Source organism: Lissotriton vulgaris, chromosome 4_1 (assembly GCF_964263255.1).
Source record: "Lissotriton vulgaris chromosome 4_1, aLisVul1.2, whole genome shotgun sequence".
Lineage (NCBI taxonomy): Eukaryota > Metazoa > Chordata > Amphibia > Caudata > Salamandridae > Lissotriton > Lissotriton vulgaris.
The window spans coordinates 1,216,135,619-1,216,152,684 of NC_141691.1; the positions used below are offsets into that span (position 1 = coordinate 1,216,135,619).

Here is a 17,066-nt window from a genome sequence, read left to right on the forward strand (position 1 = left end):
GAACTTCACAGGGATGCCAGGCCCGGTGTCAACTAAAGGATCGCAGAGGTACTAATGGTGCTGGGAAGAGGCGTCTACAGACGCGGGGCACCCGGGGTCTGTGATTGACGGCAGCGGGTTGGTGTTTCAAGTGTCTGGGAATGGTTCAGCTCCACTCACATACTTCGGGGCATATTAGCAAGAAGCTCGTTAAAATTATCGCAGTTTTAGCGGCAGTTTCGATAATTTTAACGAGCTTGTTGCTAATATGCGCCAGTGTTTTTAATTTTGTAGAGGGAATAATTCCTATAGTATATAGTGAAGGCTTTATCTAGCGGTACATACCGCAGCTCAGTCGCTTCTAAGCACCCACAGACAGCTGTTATTAGGCAAATGACATAGCCGGCTGGACCCCCTGCTCATGTGTTGTCCACTTCACGAATAGGAGTGAAAATATCTGGCCTGTGGAAGTCCTCTAGTGAATGGTCAGCTGGAGGGCCTGAGGGGGGGAGGAGCGTGAATACGTGAACATAATTAACACTTAGGAAGCCATCAATGTTTTGTGTATGGCAAATGCAACCTCTGTATATTGGGGGGAGGGGGGGGGGTATTCAAGGTACCCCTCTTTTAAGAATCTTCTTAGAAGTGATCCATAATGAAGGGATCCTTAAAGAAAGGACCCTTGAAGGAGTCCCGATAGAAGGGGTCCATCGGGAATAGTGCGGGCTGTGTGGGCTGTGTGGGCTGTGTGGGCTGTGAGGGCTGTGAGGGCTGTGTGGGCTGTGTGGGCTGTGTGGGCTGTGTGGGCTGTGTGGGCTGTGTGGGCTGTGTGGGCTGTGTGGGCTGTGTGGGCTGCGAGAGCTGTGTGGGCTGCGAGAGCTGTGTGGGCTGTGAGAGCTGTGTGGGCTGCGAGAGCTGTGTGGGCTGTGTGGGCTGCGAGAGCTGTGTGGGCTGCGAGAGCTGTGTGGGCTGCGAGAGCTGTGTGGGCTGCGAGAGCTGTGTGGGCTGGGAGAGCTGTGTGGGCTGGGAGAGCTGTGTGGGCTGTGTGGGCTGTGTGGGCTGTGTGGGCTGTGTGGGCTGTGTGGGCTGTGTGGGCTGTGTGGGCTGCGAGAGCTGTGTGGGCTGCGAGGGCTGCGAGAGCTGTGTGGGCTGCGAGAGCTGTGTGGGCTGCGAGAGCTGTGTGGGCTGCGAGAGCTGTGTGGGCTGCGAGAGCTGTGTGGGCTGGGAGAGCTGTGAGAGCTGGGAGAGCTGTGAGAGCTGTGAGAGCTGTGTGGGCTGAGAGAGCTGTGTGGGCTGAGAGAGCTGTGTGGGCTGAGAGAGCTGTGTGGGCTGAGAGAGCTGTGTGGGCTGTGTGGGCTGAGAGAGCTGTGTGGGCTGTGCGGGCTGAGAGCTGTGTGGGCTGAGAGAGCTGTGTGGGCTGAGAGAGCTGTGTGGGCCGTATGACCTGTTGGCAATGTAAATAACAATGCCATTTATTTATAAGTAAAAAAAAAAAAAAAGGAAATGTCATGAGCAATGCCAATAACTCTAACTTTTCCAAAGGCGAAACCATTGCATTGTAAATGCTTGTTCTCTCATCTGTTCCAGTTAGCAAAACAAACTCTCTTAAGAATGTTGGGGGCAGAGTGGCTCTAAGTCGGAACAGATGTGGCCGGGGAGGCTGTGGAAAACCCTGGGAATGAGAAAATTAGCATTTATAGTGTGTGGAATGGGCAGGGACTTTTCGAAACAATGGGGCCGCTACTTATCTATTTTAGCTCAGACTACAACAAATGTAAATGTATTGTAAATGTATTGGCATTTATATAGCGCACTACTTACCCGTAGGGTCCCAAGGCGCTTCGACCGCTGCGAAACCCTTCCTGGCTTCCCTGAGAGATGGTCCCTTAATGGGTATCTCCAGGGTGAGACCAGGCATCCCCGGCGGTCTGGTGGGGCCGTTAGTGAAGATGAGGCAAGCTAATGCCCAGAGTTGCCGAGTGTGATCGCTGATCAGAGTGGGCACCGAGGCGAGAGAATTATCGAGTTCGCTGACCCTGGTCCAGAAACCTGCCGCGCCGGGAATCGAACCCTGGTCCCGGGCCGTCCTCTGCTCTCGGGTCTGCCGCCTCTAACCAGTGAGCCACACTACTTCACTCTCGTGCCCTAAGTGACTCCGAGCGCTGAGCATCCTGGATGACTGCAAAGTAGAGAACTACTATTCCGCAATGCACCCGTCCAACAGGCGGAATATTGACACAACCACCTTAGGAAGTGTGGGAAACAGACTGAGGTGTGATTGGGGATCAAAGAACATTTGGAGACGGTGGGAAGAGGGGAGTGTTTTAGGTGGAGAACAGGTGTACGGGGTGGGAGGGATGAGATTGTTTTTCTTATAATGTTGCATAAACTATGTCAGCGTGATCTCGAAGCACGAGTCCCAAACGGGATTGTACTGCAGATCTTGAAATTGTAAATAAAAACACTCTCAAACTTAACTATGCACTTTACTAAATCAACGTGAATGTCATCCATGCTTCCACTTATTTTTAGGTCTCGCCTGAGCCAAAGCGCTTGCGCATTGCTCCGGCGAGATTATAGTAAGCGGAAAAGAAAAGTCTACCAAAACGGCTGCGGATCGCATACAGTTCTTGTGATCTATGCACGTGCACACCATCGCCAGCCACATAACACACCACCATTTGTCTGTGCCTCGGCATCAGACTGCAAAGGCTGCCGCTCACCCGCTCCCTGCGTGCACATCGCGCACCACCATTCGTCTGTGCCTCGGCATCAGACTTCAAAGGCTGCCACTTCCCCGCCCCCCCCCCCCCCCGACTTCAAAGGAATGCGCTCCCGCTCCCCCGCCACAGCAATGTCGAGAGCTTTTTTTTTTTGCATCCATTTTGCAGGGATGCAGTGTTTTGTTCGGCTTTCTCTGCACCTTTCTAGTTTTCTGGACGAAAGTGAAAGCCTATAGTGCTTGTTTACAGTAGCCTTGCTCCTCAAATGCTGTTGCTGTGTTGCCATCTCCCTAGGGACACTAAGCTTGAAAACGCTTGACTTGCTAGCTGCAATGCTACATCCGCTATGCTTTGCCTCTAGACACGTTGATCCCTCGCAGACTGTGCTGACTCTGCCCCTCCTGATTCTGAAACTGACCAACGCAGTCTTTTCTCTCTGTCTTATGATGTCTACCCTGCCACCATTTACTTCGGACCCTCACCCTCACCCTCACACCTCCTCACCGTCACACCTCCTCACCCTCACACCCCCTCACCCTCACACACCCTTACCCCGTCACCCTCCCTCACCCTCACACCCCCTCACGCCCCTCACCCTCACAACCCTCACACACCACATCACTCAGGACCACCACCACATCACTCATGGGCACCACTCAGGGGCACCACATCACATCACTCAGGGACACCACCACATCACTCCGGGGCACCACCACATCACTCGGGGGCACCACCACATCACTCGGGGGCACCATCACATCACTCGGGGACACCAACACATCACTCGGGGACACCACTTGGGGACACCACCACATCACTAATACACCACCACATGATACACCACCACATCACTCAGCCCAACCACATCATCACTCAGCACCTCAACAGCACTGTCCTTGCTTGCTACCAACAAGCATTGCCATAGCCAATAAGACTCGCATTAGGAAAGTGTAAGCTATTGGCTTTGTGAATAACAATGCTATTAATTTATATATTTTCAAAGCCAACACATTTTAAAAAATTGGCATTTGCAATACCAATAGCTCACACTTTCCTAATGCGAGACTTATTGCATTGCAAATGCTTGTTTTTTTTACCATGATACCTATTTTCCCCCGCAAACAATTTATCTCCCTGCCAGTCGACTTATGCAATTCCTTTCAGCATGACAGATCCGTTGGTCCCTTGAAACCTTTCTCCAGAAAACATGATGTCACTTTTTCCAGTCTATATAGCCACCCTTTAAGAACGATCAGTTTGCGCCAAGAAGCTTTGGGGAAGGATGGGCCCTACATCTACCTTGCAAAACAACAGTTGATGGACAGAATGCAGAACAATGTCATACATTCACCCTAGTACAGAGATCTGAGCCTAAATCCATTGTTTTTTGGCACTCCACACCACCCCAGTTCAGACATGGCCATATGCAAATCAACCTTAACCCTCTGCCTCATGGAACAGTCCAGCCCGAACTGCCAAGCCATGTCTTTCCTGGACCGGAATCAAGCATCCTAGGACCGGTTTCTGGATATCAGCCGTCTTCAGCCAGGATAGCTTGACTCCAGTGTGTCTACCTTAACATAAGGGACACTATCAGTCGGTGGAGGGGAATAATTGTTCATCTTGTTTAAAAAGCTGCCTATGACAGATGGAACTAAAGTTCTTCACGAACGTGCCTAGACAACACACTGTATCAAAAAGAGAAATATCGGAAGATTGATGTGGATGTTCAGATGCGACTTAACATACTGGGTTTCACAGATTCCCAGGACGGAGGGAGGGGTTATGGACAACCAGATGGCCTTTTTCGTGCTACAAAGGCCCAAAATTCTTTAGGGAGAATATGGTCTTGGCTGGAACTAGCAGTTGGAAGGCAAGAGTATGTGAATAGAAGCGAGGGTGGGGTAGGGGACATAGGTGACCACTGACACACTTCCTCGATGACCGAGTAGTGCACCAGGGTAAATTATTAAATCGCCATGCCACAGCCTAATCAAACGTGGGAAACAGATGTTTAGTATCCCTAGTAACAGTGACATCAGAAAACAGCATCAGATCCAAGGGTACCTCCGACTGTAAAGTAGCAAGACATTCATTTCACATGTTCAACTAGCCTTTTAAGTCGCTCACGTTTATAAAGTTCTTCCTAACTAACAGTATTAAAACAAGGTAACGCGAGCGTGGCAGTTAGAGAAGTTTGATTCTACAAAGGTGAAAGGTGAATTTAGTATTTCAGCTGGAGCCATTTTTCTTTAGGTCGAGGTAATATCCGGTCTGCCAAAGGCAGACCGGAAGTCCGAGATGTATTGTCAGTAAAAGGGCTGCTTTATCCCTCCCTCTTTTTGGCTCTCCCTCCATTGGCTGGCTTCCTAAATGGAGGCCAGCCATTGGAGGAGAGAGCAGTCCCTCCGAATATGCTCCGACTTTTTCGGATTTGGGGGCGTAAGTTTTGCTGTTCTTTAGACCGTGACGTTGTCTGTCACTCATAACAGCAAAACCACGCGCCCAATTCCGAAAAATCGGAAGCTTGATGCCGCCATTTTGCAGCTGTCTCTCTGAGCACCTACAGGCTCGCGCGGAAGTCCGCTCCCAAAAACCGGTAAATAATTTTAAAAGAGTCACATTCTTGTCTTTATTTTACAACGCTTCCGGCTTCGCACGTGTAACAGAGGACTCGCCAGGAGTCGCATGGGCGTAACGTCACTTCCCCTACTGTTAAGCGCGCTTCTGTACGATAGTCCTCCGTGAAGCTCCAGTCGGGCCGAGAGGGATGTGCTGCAGTCAAGGTGAGTAGGGATACGAGGGTTCTGGGTGGGAGGGCGTGAAGGTGTAGTGGGTTCAGCTCGGGGATATCGCTGAAGAGGAAGTTACGATAACGTGGAGAGTGTTTCTTGGGCAGAAGAGTGTGCAGTGATGGTAGGAAGGCAGGGAGCTATGAGCTACTGGACTCCACGGATCAGAAATTGGAGGTGAAGAAGGATTTACACCAGGGAGCAGAAAGAGACTGGTGTGGCAATAGATGGGATGGCGGAGCAATGCTCAAAGAACAAGTTGGTAACGGGATGAAACTGCTAGCAGATGCACGCGCTGGAGGTGACCCGCCTCCCATCTCATGGAGCCCTTAGGGTCCCTGTATGCAAGTCCTTGGCGGGAGCCCCCTCCTCCCCTCCTCCATCAGTGCGGCAGCGCGTGCCCTGCGCTTCAGCTGCGCGCTAATGACTGGGCCTGTCCTGTAATTAAAGCCAAGCTGCTGGCAGCAGCCCCTCTCAGACAGCCTCACTCAGCCGGGGGGCTTCTCGCATTAATGATGCCTGAGGGAGGGGACGGGGATGGCGCCTGTGGAGGGAGTGCAAAAGGAGGTCGCCTTATTACAGCGCCTGAAACACCTCTTTGACGTGCCGGCTTATTCAGCACGACTGGCCCACCTACGGCGACTCGCTGGTCAGGGCGCAAGCTGGCCCTTTGTCAACGCGTCGTTCCTTGCGACCTCCACCCCGAGGCACGACCCCAAAAATGAACTTGCACCGTGACTGAAATTCCGCATCTCCAGGTCCATTGGAATTATGCGGATTTTCAGCGGCGCCTTTGCCCACATACTTATGGATTTGCCACTCTTTCCACAAAATCTATCATCGTCTGCACAATATGCAGATTTAAACAAAAAAAAGTTTGCTTCTCGCTCAACCAGATATAACGTTACCAAACAAGCTAAAACACACGTTGCTGCATAGTGACAGGCATTTTGTAGCGCGGAGGCCGATTGCTTTTCAGTTGCTAATTGCTGTGTTTAGGTAGAAAACTGATATTAATATGGTGAAATATTTGCCTATAAAGTGGTAACAAATGCTAAAATGCAAAAATTGCGAATGAACACAGCCTCAAATGTGCTGCATTACGTCGCATTATTTTCCTTTTCTTGGGGCATAATTTTGTCAACAGCGCTGCACAAATTGGTCCTTCTTGCCACACAATTCCACGAGCCCTGCCTATCATGTATCATAAATGTAAACCACAAAAGTATATGGGGAAGAATAACTATCACAAGTTTATGTATCTTAATGACACAAGCGAAGTATTGTCCCAGACTGCTGCACTGGCGCTGTGCGGTGCCGACCGGATGTGATTATGTAACCGGAGTCAGCAGAGTTTAATTTGCAATTTTTTAAAATGTGTTTTTCATAGGATCCCGCCCGCCAGCATGGCTGAATTCCACAGTTCAAACAACTGGAAGGGAATGCTCAGTCAGACAAAAAAAAGGGGGGGGGGGGGGGGGAACTACAATATGTGAATGTTGAAATACTGTACGATCTATTCTGAGAGTTTGCCCATCATCTGGCTAGAAACAAGAGTCCGTCAGACCACCCTCACTGGGGTTCTTCATCATGTGGAACTCGAGGAGATTGGGATCATGAACCACAGCTTTGGGCATGATTGCCCCACAGGGTAACTGACTATCTCGAGGCTATGAGAAATATGGCCATATTTCTCAGCCTCGAGATAGTTGATATTACTACACTATCAGGCTGTTGCTTTTAGTATGACACTTGGACAATTCCTAATAAATATATATTTTGTCCTAGTAGCCATTTTTAACTTCACTCACTTTAGCACTGCACTTCACTAGAGTCAACACGACTTTGATCATCCATCTTGGCTGAGAGCCTATTAGGAGCACGAGGTCAGTTACCATGTGGGGCAATCATGCCCAAAGCTGTGGTTCATGATCCCAATCTCCTCGAGTTCCACATGACGAAGAACCACCAGTGAGGGTGGTCTGACGGATTCTTGATTCTAGCCAGATGATGGGCAAACTCTCAGAATAGATCGTACAGTATTTCAACATTCACATATTGTAGTTTCCCCCCCTTTTTTGTCTGACTGAGCATTCCCTTCCAGTTGTTTGGATAGTTTTTGGGGAATGGGTGTGCTGTAGTCATTAAACTACTCCACGTGACCCTCCTTTATATTGTATTTTTGTGAATTCCACAGTTGCCTGATTGATATCCGTGTCGCCAAGACTTGATTCCACCACATGCCTCTTTCTTCCACCCCTACGTTTTCTTCTGGCAGTTCTTTTTCATCCTCGCTTTCTCTGTTTGACACTTAATTCACATCTTCCTCTTGCCTGCTTCTTCGCTCTCTCATTTCTGTTGTCTTTGTTGCTCTGGATCAAAATCAGATGATGAAAAACAAGTGAGAGCTGGTCAGGATCACCTGCAAACACCGGCAAAAGTTAAGCTCTAGGAGTGAAGGCGGAAGGCTGAAAAGAGCGTCAATCACAGTCGAAGGTAGTTAGGAGGTCGCACTCAGGTGTTTACTTAGCAGTGAGGCGAGGAAGGGGGTAAGTCAGGGGCCTATTAAATGTGTCGTTTGGGATCGGACTGACAGTGAGGGAATTGGCAGATGGATCTGAGGGGACAAAATGGGGGAGTAGAGGAGATAAAAACAAGCATTTACAATGCAACAGTCTCGCCTGCAAGCAGATGATGGGAGCGCAACACAATAGTTTGTGGTGAGGAGGGCAGAGAATACAAATGTTGTACGGTCACGGCAAAGGGGTGCGGAGGTGAAGGGATTCACACAATACCGCCGTTAAATGGGAGAAAGGCGAAGGGGGTCTTTTGCGGGAGGAGGTGTTTCCGTGCTGCTGTTCTGTTACCAAAGGCTAATTAACTAATGACTTTCTTAAACGAAGACGTCCTCGCGTATTCTGTGAGTTTACCTAACATGGGCCCAGCAATCCTTAAACTCATGCTCCTACTTAACAATCGCCCATCACTGTATTCTACTAACATTCCACCCGCTAGTTATTGTGCGTGTCACACTGGTGTTGTTTTGTACCGTGCGCTGGTACATTAAAGTAATAAAAACAAGCTAATAGTATTGCTTTACTACAGAAGTTAAAGACCAAGGTTATCAAAGGAAACCTAGCCAATTCTCTAATCAAATTTAGAGTGCGGTCATTCCCAAATTTAGAGTGCTGTCATTGCCAGTAACTGTTACTGTTGTATCTCTCTCCTTTTGTTTAAGACTGAACCTGAAGTGAACCCCAAGGCCTATCCTTTAGGAGATGCCCAGCTCACCAAGACGCTTCTGGACCTGGTACAACAGGCTGCCAACTACAAGCAGTTGCGCAAGGGCGCCAACGAAGGTACTTTTAATGGGTTTTGTTTGTTAGTATTTATCGACATCTTACAGAGCTATTTTACTTGAATTGAGTTTTACTTAGGAAGCCATTTCAATGATGCTTAGTACTACAGCTTCTAGTTTAGATTTAGGGGGGGGGGTGGGTCATGACTCTTGCCACACCTGCGGGGCCACTGGAGCGCAGATGTGAAAATATCATTTTTGTGCTCTTTAATTCTGTCCACTTTACCCAGGTTGTTTTTGACAATTACCGGAAGTCGAGCTGCCCCACAAAGGATGTCATGTGCTGCAGCGTCAGAATCCGGATTGGACCCAACAAGCCTTGGCAACAGCAACCCTCGCAAGACGACAGGATTGGGTTCGGTGCAGACCAGCAAGGTCAGAGGGACTCACCCTTTGGAGGAGAGTCAGGTCACGTCTGGAGCAACCAGGAAAGCCAAAGAAACAAAGAATTGTCCTTAGTGGAGACCCACTAGCCAACGGACTAGAGATCGCGAAGCAGCCTCGAGCTGCGGTGAAGAAAGGGGACTCACAGGACACTAGTGCTGGCCTCTCAGCTTCAGTGCAAAAGGTGCTCTGGGCAAGGGCAACAAATAGCCCAATGCACTGCAACGGGAAACTTCGGGAAGTAGGTGCAGTTGCAAAATTGCAGGATGTCCTGGAGTTCCAGTCCCACGTCTCTTGTGATGGCGGCGGGTCTCAGCTTTGCTGGGATCTCGTGTCGACCTAAGAGATGTCTGGAGGTCCATGTCCTGTGTCGCAGATTCTTCGGGATACGGCAGGAGCCTCGAAAATGCAGACCGGCAAGATGCTCTTAGGTGCCTGTTTGAACAGGGGGGTCACTCCTTGACCCCAAGGGAGATTTCTTCCATCTTCCAGTCGATATGGAATGTCGAAGGTCCAAGATGTGTTTCAGAGTTTCATCCAGGGTAATCTAAAATCCTAGGGACTGGGGTCCTATGCTTATACTAAGTTTAAGTGATTGACTAACTCTAAGGTCCCATCTATGGGAGGACTATGGGAGGGGGTGGTTACACCCCATCCCCTTTGTCCAGTTTCACGCTAGAGCTGGAGCTGCATGCCCCAGTAACCGGTTTGAACTAGGAAATGCATGGAGCACCTTGTGTGCACCAGGCAGTGTCTGAAAAACATTCACTGAATGCAACCCACCCTACCCCAATACACTAAAGCCTGTCTGGGGAGGTGCTGGCACCTCCCTGGACATGAAACCTATTGTCCAGGCCTCCCCTGCCGGAGTTTCGTCCAGCAGCAGGAGGTCAGACAGTTTGTGATGTTGAGGCTCTTTTAAACTCTAACCGGATATACCAGTGTGTACATATTTTCTTCCTCTAGAAGGGTGGAATGCTACCCCCGCCACCAGAACTGAGGGGGTAGTATCCCAGTGTTTGACACCAAACACAACATGTTATAATAAAGCCAAACCAAAGTTAGCATTAACTGCGAGGAGTATAATGCACTTAAGAGTATATGGTATGGCGATATCATAGAACAGCTATAAGGAAGGATTTCCGAAAGCTGCAGAGGGGCTCAGCTCATGCTAGGGCACCCTCTCACACAAAGCCAGGCACTCTGCCTTCAGGATTGTCCAGGCCTGCCATAGGAGTGACTTATAGGTTAATATGTGTCTATATGTATAGGTAGTTATAGGTATACTATAACTTAGTAAGGGGTGCTTACACCACCTTACCCAGGCTGCAAGTGCAGACCTGTGGTCCATTTTGGAAGGCTTACCGGGGTGGCATAAGACATGCTTCAGCCCCTGGTAGGCCTCTGGGGTACCTATGCCCTTGGTACCTAAGGTACCATATACTAGGGGGTCACAAGGTAACTCAGTAACCAATCTGGTATGTACCTAAAGTACATGGTATCAATTTAGAGAGATAGCAGCTAGGCTGTGGTCCAGATTAGCAGGGCCACAGCCAGACTAAAGTCGAAAAACCAGTGAAACCCAGCAAAAAGTGGGGGTAACCATAGGAAGCAGACCCTACTCTCCTACAGCGTGGAGTAACGCAAAGTGGCGTGGAGTAAGGCAGAGCGGCGTGGAGTAAGATAGAGCGGCGTGGAGTAAGACAGAGCGGCGTGGAATCAAGCAGAGCGGAGTGGTGGACTAGAGTAATGCAGAGTGGCATAAAGCAGAGTGGTATTGAGAAGAGTGGCATGGAGTAAAGCAGGGCGGCGTGGAGTGGAGTAAAGCAGAGAAGAGTGGAGTAAAGCTGAGAGGAGTAGAGTAAGGCAGCGTAGCGTGGAAAAGGCAGCGCAGCGTAGATAAAAGCAGAGCAGAGTAAAGTAGAGTGGCGTGTAGTAAAGCAGAATGGCGTGAGTAAAGCAGAGCGGCATTAAGGAGCAGAGTATAGTAGAGTGGTGTGGTGTGGAGTAGAGCAGAGAGGAGTAAAAGAGTGGAGAGGAGTAAAAGAGAGTGGAGAGGAGTAAAGCAGGGTGGAGTAAAGCAGGGTGGCGTGGAGTAAAGCAGGGTGGCGTGGAGTAAAGCAGGGTGGCGTGGAGTAAAGCAGAGTCGAATAAAGCAGCGTGGAGTAATCAGTGTTGCGTGGAAAAAAGCAGAGTGATATATAGCAAAGCAGATTGGCGTGGAGTAAAGCCGAGTGGCGTTAAGGAGTGGAGTATAGTAGAGTGGTGTGGAGAAGAGCAGAGGAGTAAAAGAGAGTGGAAAGGAGTAAAGCAAAGAGGAGTAAAGCACAGTGGCGTAAAGCACAGTGGCGTAAAGCACAGTGGCGTAAAGCACAGTGGCATATAATGCATGTAGTAATTGCGTGTTGTAAGGGAGAGTTTACAAAGAGTGATGCAGTTGCTTATGTAATGTATGCTTTAAATCTATATTTTGTGAACATCATTTTTAAATAAAAAGAGCTAGTATAGTTGATACAAAGTCAGTTACTTAGGAAATAGGTCAGCACTTTTAAATAAGAAAGCAAATAAATGGTCTATTTTAATAGCATCGCCCACTGTTTGTTTTCCCTCGGGCTACCTTAATGCAGTGAGGGACTCCTGCAAGGAGTAGAATAACAAACACATTCCGTAGTTAGCCCAGGGTCGGTCTTCTGCTTGGCAAAGAGATAAGATTAAGGCTTTTGTTCCAAAGGCAATCGGAAACAGAAAAAGAAGTGCAAAACTGCATCAAAATAAGCAGAGGGGGCATAATACTTGTAGTAAGGCCAGTCGCCAGGGACAGAAAACACCCACTAAAATGAGGGATAAATGCAAACATTTGCCACTGAACAGAAGGGTATTTAGACAGGCACACAAAGGAGCTAATGGGGAGTGAGGGGCGTAATTAATGTTACTTGAGGAGCTACAGCATGCCACGCAGAGCAGCGCAGGCGCTGCTAGGCTTGACCTAAAACAAGCATTGGCATAGCTAATAGGTCGCCTTTGGGACCTTATAAATGTTTAGCCATGCAATAGTTAATGTTGTTGCACCAAGGATATTGTGCTGGATAACTAAACACTCATAAGATCCTAAAGGCGAGACCTATTGGCTATGCCAATGCTGGTTTTAGTTCACTAAAGGGTGGGAGGAAACACTGAGGGGGGAGGAAGGACGTGACAAGGGGGAGGGGTGCTGTGACAGACAACAGAGGGTGGAAGGGCATTTCTGTGAGAAAGCATACAGATATCAGAGCGTGGGAGTGAGAGACAAATTTATGACAACGGGGCGAGCGAGTAAGGGTCTCTGGAAACAGATGGCCAGTGGTGGGAGGGTCTACTGGGACAAGCAGATGAACAGCTCTGGGGGCAAGTACACAACGGAGACAGCTCAAAAAGATGAACTCTTGTAGGGTGCTTAACGACAAAGTAGTGCCTAAAAAAATTAACAATGGAAGAACACAAGTAATTTGTCTGTACTCCAGGGAACAAACAAACACACTTAAAAGAAGGAAGCCTATGGAGTGGACCACTAAGAAGAAAGGAAAGGCATGTGACAATTAAATCAACCAATTGTATGTAACGGGTGGCCTCAGAGCACACTGTCAGAAAATAAAATATACCTGTTGCCTGAAAACATAAGTAGTCCAAATCTGATTTAACATTTTTTATTTAAAAAACACTAAATGATTTTTTGTGTTGTACGGTTTTTAATTAAAAACATGTTTTTCTATAAAAAGCACAATTCATAACACAATTAATAATATCCTCTACGTGTATCATAAAAAACAATTCATCACAAAGTGCATAAAAAACAAGATTCACATAGCCACGAAGAATATAAATAAATTATTCAAATGAGGAAACTAATACACACACTAATGCCCCTTGTACCCATCACATACAAAACAATAAACAGAGACAAAAAAAATAGACAGTTCAATTTGTCATTCTCCGACACATGAGGGTCACGGTATTTCTCTAAACCAATCATATTTGCATTTATCCATAGCTTGTATTTAGGAATCGGTTACAGTCTCAAAGGATTGGGTCAAGCAGTGGCGCCAACGCGTTTCAATGGCTTTTGCTTATTGCTTCATCTTTTTCAAGACAGGCATTATGTCTGTCTTGGGGTGTGCTTTTCAGCTTGGTTTACAGCAAATAATCAATGTATTACCTTACAACGTATTATAACCGTTGTTCCAATCCATTATCATTAGGCATTCTCTTCTTATTGGCTTTTTTCAATTCTGTGGGATGTAACTAAAATGTCGCTAAATGGCCTATTTATCTCATTTAGATCTTCTCTTGCTCCATTTTATATAAATATATGTCTTTTCTCACCTTTTTATGGGGAAACACCTTAATTTTGTATTGCCACTTGTTACTAGGTCTAATTCTTATTTGAATATTCGTTTTATTTTAGTTAAAAATGCTTTCCAATTTTATCTGTAGTGGGAAGAAACCTTTCATTATCATCTTATTCGCTATCCTATAAACTCGTTTTCAAAGACAGCCACTCATTATTTTGAGCCTCCACCTACAGTAAACGGTACACATTTCTAGACGTTTTTCTGCCCTTTTCCCTGTTAATTCAAATGCTATTTGCAGAGGTTTGATTATTTTGCAATCTGGAGACAAAATAATGAATCGCCTGTTAGTGTGCGTTTCTTTTCTCTAATTTTTCTTGTTTGCTGTAAATCAAGCTGAAAAGCACACACCAAACATAGAATGATTAATATTAAAGATGGGGGGAGGTTGAAAATTAGAACAACCTTTAATAACGAAATTATGTGCACAATTTCAGAATTCATAGAATAGAATACTATATCCAATATCCATTGGGTTGTAAATCAGTCCAGATCTGATTAATTATTCTTCAACACGGAAGAATATTTTAAGAAATTTGGGACATAAATGTGATGTGATGCAAAAATGTAAAGATATGCTAGAAACTGAAGGACATTAAATCACAATTGAAATAGAGAACTAATAGGATGTATCCCCAACAGGAGCAACCTTAGCAGGCAACCAACCAGTGCCTAACAAGAGAGGCATAATGCCCCTCTTGAAAAGGTGGAACAATAAGAGAAATTTATCGAAACGTGTCAATGCCACTGCTTGACACAATCCTTTGGGACTATAACCAATTCCTAAATACAAGCTGAGGATAAATGCAAATAAGATTGCTTTAGAGAAATACCGTGACCCTGATGTGTCGTAGAATGACAAATTGAACTATTTTTGTTTGTCTCTCTGTTTATTGTTGTGTATGTGATAGGTACAAGGGGCATTAGTGTGTGTATTACTTTCCTTATTTAAATAATTTATTTATATTCTTCGTGGCTATGTGAATCTTTTTTTATGCACTTTGTGATGAATTGTTTTTTATGATACACGTAGAGGATATTATTAATTGTGTTACAAATTGTGCTTTTTATAGAAATACATGTTTTTAATTACAAACCGTACAACAGAAAAATCATTTTGTTTTTAAAATAAAAAAAATTCTCGTAACATCTTAAAATCAGATTTGGACTACTTAGGTTTTCAGGCAACAGGTTTATTGTATGAGTTTTGGAGTGTGCTACATCCAACACTATACTTAAATCCTTTGATTTAAAGTAACTGTCTGCCAAAGTATAACTCTATATCTACTAGTCAATAGTACTCTACTCCCCTGATTGGTTGAAGGGTTCTCTCTCTTCCGTTTCTTCCAGAAAATAAAATATCTCTGATAGTGTACGAGTGAGACAAAAAAATATTCAGTAAGTAGGGTGGCGCCCTAGTAGTCAAGTGGTTAATGGAAGTGTGCTGTCACTTCTTAGAACAAACAGGTACTGTGGGACAGTAAGCACTGCACTTTTATTTTTTTTAATTGCAAGCACTGGAAACACCACGTGCTAAGAAAGCTACTGTCACAACCTGTTGGGCCCCAGACAAGCCCCTAGACAGTTTCCGACACAACCAGTTAAAGTAATCAAATCCTAGAGTGAGCTGCACCAGTCATCAAGTCCTAGGGCGAAGTATCAGGTGTACAAATAGCAGGAAGTAGCAAATGTATAGGTTAATACGAACAATCATAACTTTTGGTCATGAACATGAAAGGAAGAAACCCGACAGAGTTAAAGTGGACATCTGCATTTAAAACAGAAAAACATTGGTGATGTTTCAAGTAGTTCACATAATTCCCAGGCATAGTAAATCAGAAATGATATTCCTGGCCAGACTGAACAACTCAGATTTACCCTAAAGAAATAGGAGAACATGTTCATGTCATGTTTGGGAAGAAGATAAACTATAACAAGTGAGATCCGGTCTCCCACACTGGGCCGGATGATTCTGAGGCCGACCCGAAAGCCCCGGGAAGTGTAGAGCAGTGCTGGAGGGGCCACCGATCAGGACGCCTGAGAGGCGGCGCGTGCTCACAGCAGATATTAAGAGGAGGCAGGTCCCAGTGCAATGGAGCAGGCCTAAGGCAAGCGGCATCCAGGATTGTGGTATGGTGCGGGCTCGAGCCCCAGCAAAGCAGAGTTGAGCACTGGAGCTTTGGGCCCTGGGAAGCGGAGCAATGAGACCTGGCCTCCCATGCCAGGCTGGGTGAGACTACAGCAGGGTCGAGAGCCCCTGAAGGTCTGGAGCAGTGCCAGAGGGCCCGCCAATCATGGCGCTGTAGGTGTGACGCATGAGAGTTAATGTTCCAAAAAAGCACAGCTTCAAAAATGACATGCAGTCGAAAAAAATATAAAGTAAAATGAGGCAAATTAGCCACCAGAAGCTTTAGACAGGGAAGAGGTAATCAAGGTAATTTTGCGACTGCATATCGTTTTCTTTGAAGCTGTGATAAGACTCTACTTCTTACCTCTAAACAACCTTAAGCCCCCGGTGTTGTACCAAGGCTCCCCCGTGCTGACGGTTGCCTCCCCTCCCCTTTTACACGTTTCTCTCGCCCACTTCATATACTCTTTTAATCACTCCCCACCCCTTACCATGCCACGCCCTTTCAAAAGATGCCTCCTTAAACCCTGCTGCATACTGGCCAGTTATTAGCCATTGCAGGCATCCCTTAATCACAGAAAGGGTACAACTTACCCCCAGACTGCCATGCATTATATCAGCAGCGAAAGTTTCTCTACAACTTGCACAATATTGAAGATGTCCTGGAAGGTGGAGAAGGGGACGAGTTCCCAAGCGCGAGGAAGTAAAGAATCTAGAGATGTGCTATGCCCTTTTATTACTTCCCTAAACCTGCCCTCAAAAACAAGAGAGCCACTTGAGGTAGTCAGCACACGGCTATAACGAACTGAGGCGCCATAGACATAGAAAGGAGACGATCGATAACTAGCGCTCTAAACACAGGAGACGGACTGGCGCCAGAAAGATAGATGAGGGACTACAAAAATATGGCACTGTGAACAGAGAGAATGGACTGCCAAAGACAATATGAAACAAGCATTTACAATGCAACGGTGTTTGGTGCCCTTTTGTAAGATGCACACACCACTTTGCCCTTGTAACACACGGTTTGCTACCTCTCACATGTTTTTACCTTTGATACTTGCACAAGTGCCACCTTTGCCTACGTAACGCTTGCTCTTGTGCCTGAGTGTCTAGCACTTATTGCAGTATTATACCTCAAATTATACTCTGTTTTCTCTTGTAACTGCACACTTGTCACTTTTTCCTCTTGTGCACTTTTTACTACCTCATGTATTTTTTGGTTGCTCACAATTTTTACTACCTCATGTATTTTGTTTGCTCACAATTGTCACTATTACCTTATGTAACGTAACGTCTGCTTTTGTAATCTGTTCT

At 46.5% G+C, this 17,066-nt stretch overlaps 1 protein-coding gene across 4 annotated transcripts in view; it reads right to left on the minus strand.

The window, feature by feature from the left end:
• Window positions 1-16,579, minus strand: part of LOC147723070 (INO80 complex subunit C-like) — a 169,995-nt gene extending 153,416 nt beyond the window's left edge. The window contains exon 1 of one of the 4 annotated variants that reach the window (XM_086965429.1): window positions 16,344-16,579. The gene's annotated coding sequence lies outside the window, so the exon portion shown is untranslated. Of the gene's footprint in view, window positions 1-16,113; window positions 16,215-16,343 lie in introns of those variants that run through there. The other 3 variants (XM_086965428.1, XM_086965431.1, XM_086965430.1) reach the window with 3 other exon arrangements.
• Window positions 16,580-17,066: the final 487 nt, after the last annotated feature.